Raw genomic sequence first — 6,035 nt, 5'->3', positions numbered from 1 at the left:
CTCAGTAAATACAACCGAATGAACGAATATTTTAAGCACTTACTATTCACCCCACAGCATTTATGTATGTATCCTATATTCTACTATTTCACCTATCTGTAATCTGTTTTAATGTCTGTATCCCCCTCTAGACTGTAAGAGCCTTGTGGGTAGGGTCATGTTTATTTAGTGGTTTCATCTGCACACGTAAGCACTCAATAAATGCCACTGATTACTTGCTTGCTTGATTGATGGATTAAGGAGGCAAAAGCCAAAAGAGCTCTAACAACCAATATCAGCACGGTGATCCCTGGGCTTGGGGTTTGAGTTCCAGCTCTTCCACTGGCCTGCAGTGTGACCTTGGGCAAGTCACTTAGCCTCCCTGGGCCTCAGGTTCCTCGACTGTAAAGACTGTGAGCCCTTTGAGGGACAGGAGCTGTGTCCTATCTCAAAACCTCGAATCCCACCCTAGCGCTTGTCTCGTCTTATGGCATCGAATCGTCTCCGACCCATAGCTACGCCACGGACACATCTCTCCCAGAACGCTCCACCTCCATCCGCAGTCGTTCTGGTAGGGTATCGATAGAGTTTTCTCGGTAAAAATACCCAAGTGGTTTACATTGCCTTTTTCCATGCAGTAAACTTGAGTCTCCACCCTCGACTCTCTCCCGTGCCGCTGCTGCCCAGCGCAGCTGACTTTTGACTTGTAGCAGGTTGCTTTCCGCTCGCTAGCCACTGCCCAGTCTAGGAATAGAATGGGTAGGCCTCTGCTTGACCCTCCCTCCCGTAGGCGAGACTGGTAGAGAACTGGAAACGCTCCAGGTATGATCATGAGAGGTAGGTTCTACTCCTACTCCTATTACAGTGTGGCTCAGTGGAAAGAGCACGGGCTTGGGAGTCAGAGGTCACGGGTTCTGATCCCGACTCTGCCACTTATCAGCTGTATGACTTAAGTCACTTAAGTTCTCTGTGCCCGAGTTAGCTCATCTGTAACATGGGGATTAAGACTGTGAGCCCCCCGTGGGACAACCTGATGACCTTGTATCCCCCCAGCACTTGGGACAGTGCTTGGCACATTCATTTGTTTGATGGTATTTATTGAGTGCTTACTATGTGCAGAGCACTGTACTGAGCCCTTGGAATGTACAATTCGGCAACAGTTAGAGACAATCCCTGCCCAATGACGGGCTCACAGTCTAAACATAGTAAGCGACTACCAAATGCCATTACTATCATTATCACTACTATTAAACTGTCCCAGCAGGAACCCGAGAAACACATTCTAGAACGCGCCCCCCCCCCAACAGTGTGAGCTGGAGAAGTAGACTGTCCTCTCTACGGGGCTCAATTCCCGATTTGGGGGTGTCCACAGCCCTGAATTTATTAGCTGGTCCAGTCCCCCAAATCTTCTAGACCCAAGACCCTCAAGAATTTCAAGCGAAAGTTCAAGAGGATCCGTTTTTAGTGACTCTCGGCCTTCACCTCCCTCAAGTGGCAGCCAGAAACTACTGCATCATCGTGGAAAAGAAAATCCGGCTCAGACCAAGTTTCGTCTGCTGAGCGATTTAGACTTCCTCCCCCTGGCTGGCCTTCTCTTCCTGAAACATCATCGGGGGTTTTGCATTTGTATGTGAAAAAGGAAGTCATGAATAACTCTGCATGCTGAGTCTAGTTCACAGACACAGTCAACCCTAAATTCAGGGTATTTTTTTAAATTGTATCTGTCAGACACTTACCGTGGGCCAGGCACTGTGGTGAATGCTAAGGTAGAAACAAGCTAATCAGGTTGGACGCGGTTCATGGCCCGCATGAGGCTCACAGCATTAATCCCCATTTTTCAGATGAGATAAGTGAGGCACAGAGAAGTTAAGTGATTTACTTAACTAATAGTTCTAATTGCACAGTCCTTCTAGACTCTGAGCCCGTTGTTGGGTAGGGATTGTCTCTATCTGTTGCCAAATTGTACTTTTCAAGTGCTTAGTACAGTGCTCCGCACCCAGTAAACGCTCGATAAATATAATGGAATGAATCTGCCCAAAGTCACACAGCAGAAAAGTGATGGCATCTGAACTAGAACCCAGGTCCTTCTGACTCCCAGGCCAGTGGTATATCCACTAAACCATGCTGCTTCTCATCCCCCTCCCCTTTCCAATCAGTCTGGTAATTAATTATGTGCTCATAAGCTTTAGGGTTTTTTTTTAATGATTACTTAACTGTGTGCTCATGAGGGAACTTGTATTTCACTTCTTGTTCTTATAGTCTATCGATCTGTGGTATTTATTGAGCACTTCCTGGGTGCAGAACACTATACTAAGCACTTGGAAAAGAGTTCGTAGGACATATTCTTGCATACGAGGACCTTACAGTCTCCTCTTTCCCCTTCAAATTTTGCTGCTGGAGGGTGTGGTTACAGAGATTGATGCAGGCCTGAAAATCCAGTCTACACTGTGCACGGATAAAACTGGTTCCTTGCCATGCTACTGTTTGCTGCTTGCAGAGACTGTTGTCGCTTCCAAGACAGTGTCGTGCTATCCCCAATTTCCCCAAGACTCTGTTCAGAATGGGCAACGCTACTCGGATCGTCAGTCTCCAGGCCAGTTTATCGGCAGCTGGGTTCGCTGTTCTTGGATTCCTTTCCTAGAGGCTGGAGCTGGAGCAGTCCGAGACTGTGCTTCGCTTAAATTGTGCAGTCGTTTGTTCTATTCCCCCAGCTTGTGTCTGCCCAATTTCAGCTCTCTGAAATTTTGAAATTTGAAAGAACCGTCCACGAGTTCTTGGGTATCCTATCAAGTAAAGGTCTGTGGTCTGGAGCATCGCCTCCACGACAGGGAGCTGAAGGGGTTTCAGGCCGTCACTGGTCCATCTTATTAATAATAATAATAACAATAAGAATAATGGTACTCGTTAAGTACTTACTATGTGCCAGGCACTGTTCTAAGCTCTGGGGTAGCTACAAGTTCATCAGGTTGGACACAGTCCCTGTCCCACATGGAGCTCACATTCTTAATCCCCATTTTACAGATGAGGTAACTGAAGCCCAGAGAAGTTGTGACTCGTGTAAGGTCACCCAGCAGATGTGGTGGAACCCAGAGGCCTCCGACTCCCAGGCCCGTGCTCCATCCACTGAGCCATGCCGCTTCTCTAGCTCAATCTTGTCGGGCCATCTGGGATTGCGATAACTCAGAAGTGATGCTCCTTGAGGGCTTTGCCTTCTCGTACTTCTGCACGTACGTAGTACGGGGCTCTGTGGGTAGTGATGGAGCCACTTACCGTAACTAGCAGATGAGCTCAGTCCAGTCACGAAGACCCTGGGCCTGGGAACCTGGGGGAAGAAATTGATTATAGTGCCGCAGGCTTCCCCAGGGCCTCTCGCATTGTCTCATCCCTACCAAAGATCCAGTTGAGTAAGGAATTAATATAATAATAGTAATAGCATTTGTTAAGCATTTACTACGTATCAAGCCCTGTTCTAATCGCTGGGAAAGATACAAGATCATCAGGTCAGACCCAATCCCTGTCCCACCTGGGGCTCACAGCCAAAGTAGGAGGGAGAAAAGGTAACGAGTCCCCATTGCACAGATGCCATAACTGAGGCATAAAGATGACAGTGACTTGCCCAGAGTCACACAGAAGGCAAGTGGCAGAGCTGGGATTAGAACCCAGGTTCTCTACTTCCAGGCCCATGCTCTTTCCACTAGGCCATGCTGCCCCGCATCATACTCTTCAAAGTGAGTCTGTACCCCTGTACTTCGTTGCACAGACTCTGTAAGAAACCCAGGTCCTTTGACTCTCAAGCCCATGCTCTTTTTTCCACTAGGCCGTGCTGCCTCTCTGGCTTGCCAAGGCTCCTTGGGGCTTTCTTGGGCCCAGAGCGCAAGAACTGAGCAGGAATTTCAGCCAGGTTGAAATCATCTGCAGAGAGAGCAAAGTATACGCAGTTGTTGATGATGTATGTCACTCCAGACCCAAACTGGCTTCACTTATGGATCATAAAAGATGAAAATGACCTATTAGGTCAATCTGCTTGGGGCCCCTGGGGCTAGGACCGGATCGCTCCACTGGCTGCTTTCTAATGCCATTTCAAACATCCTGGCACTTCCCCTTGGAGACCACTTCCATTGCTCAGAGAACTCCGCCTGGATACTTGGCCCGATATTCAGACTAACCTTTTCCTTTCTCTCATTCGGTGTCCCTCCCAGCCCCAGCCCCTTGAGGGTCTATTATTAGACCTCCTGCCTTAGGAAATGAAGTCACTAGCCAACCCCGGAGGGGGATCTGCTACCAACCCTGTTCGGAAACTGCTCGAAACTCCAGTTATTCTGACCAATTTTTGTGCTAATTAAAAAGTAGCAGATGTCAGCTTGATGGACCGGTGGGTAGCCGGATATTAAACTGAGGAATTTTGAGGTCATGAGAGAAATGCCAATTTGGCTAAAACCCAGTAGACACCAAGAACTGTTCTACTGAAAAAAACCCAACAAGTTCAGCTTTATCTTATCACCGATACCCCCACCAGTGCCCAATTCATGCCCTCCTAGGTACATGGTAATGTCCCAGGCTTGATGGAGTTTTCCATAGTTTTTGGCTAGTGGGGAATCTCTCTCACTTAGAAGCAGTGCAGCCTAGTGGATAGAGCACAGGTCTGGGAGTCAGAAGAACCCGGGTTCTAATCCCAGCTCTACGTCTCGTTGGCTGCGTGACCTCGGGAAAGTCACTTCACTTCTCTGGGACTCAGATACCTCATCTGTAATATGGGCATTAGGACCGGGAGCCCCATGAGGGACAGGGACTTCGTTCAACATGATTAGCATGCATCTACCCCCGACACTTAGTACAGGGCCTGTCACATAGTAAGCTCCTGATGAATTGTACGTTCCAAGCGCTTAGTACAGTGCTCCGCACACAGTCAGCGCTCAACAAATACGATTGAATGAGTGAATGAATAATGCCATTTGAAAAAGGAGCTCGTGGTGAGTCGAGATGGGAAGATACAATAGTAAAAAATGCGTAGGCTAGTGAGGTTATATGTATGTAAAAAAGCTGGCACCGATTGCATAAAGAAATGCTAGGAGATGGGGAGGCCATGGTATAATGTGAGGGGGCAGGTGGGGCTGGATAATCGAGGAAGACTTCTTGCAAGAGGTGGGTTTCGAGTCGAGCTCTAAAGACGTGGAGGGGTGTTGAATGACAATGAGGAGCGGAGAGGATGGCTCACGAGTCAGGGTCAGGATGAGCACCGGGACAGAGGCAACAGAGGAAAGGTTTGCCTGGCTGGATCAGAGGGTGCAAACTGGACTGGAAGGGGAGATGACCTCCTGCCTCTCCCCACTCCAGTCCACACGTCAATCTGCTGCTGGGATGATTTTTGTACAAAACCGTTCAGTCCGTGTTCTCCCATTCCTCAAGAACCTCCTATGAGTGCCTCTGCATCAAACAGAAATTCCTCACCATCTGCTTTAAAGCACTCAATCACCTCTGTCTCGTCCTACCTCGCCTTACTGCTCTCCTTTTGTAACGCTCCGCTCTTCTAATGCCAACCTACTACCTGACCCCCGAAGCCTACAACCCTGGAGTCATCCTCTTCTCCTCGCCGCCATTTACCTCTCCCACTCGGTCGACTTCTCTAGCCTGCTGATTCTTCCTCCGAGACCTTTCCCTGTTCTGCCCCTTGTCTTCAGCTTCTCCCCCCTTCAGCTGCTTCCCGGTTCATCTTCCTGAAACACCACTTATTCATTCATTCATTCATTCGATAGTACTTATTGAGCACTCGCTGTTTTCAGAGCACTGCTCTAAGCTCTTGGGAGAGTACAGTACAACAATAAACAGACACGTCCTCTATCTCATGTCTCTTTTCCTCCTCAAAACCTCTATTGGCTACTCCTTTTCCCCTCAGCTCAAAAAGAGTAACTCCTTATCACTGGCTTTGAGGTTCTCTAGAAGCAGCGGGGCTCAGCAGAAAGAGCCCGGGCTTGGGAGTCAGAGGTCATGGGTTTGAATCCCGGCTCTGCCGCTTGTCAGCTGTGTGACTGTGGGCAAGTCGCTTAACTTCTCTGTGC

This window comes from Ornithorhynchus anatinus, chromosome 3 (genome assembly GCF_004115215.2).
Source record: "Ornithorhynchus anatinus isolate Pmale09 chromosome 3, mOrnAna1.pri.v4, whole genome shotgun sequence".
Classification (NCBI taxonomy): Eukaryota; Metazoa; Chordata; class Mammalia; order Monotremata; family Ornithorhynchidae; genus Ornithorhynchus; species Ornithorhynchus anatinus.
The sequence above is the reverse complement of the archived record's forward strand: the minus strand, read 5'-3'. Positions refer to the sequence as shown.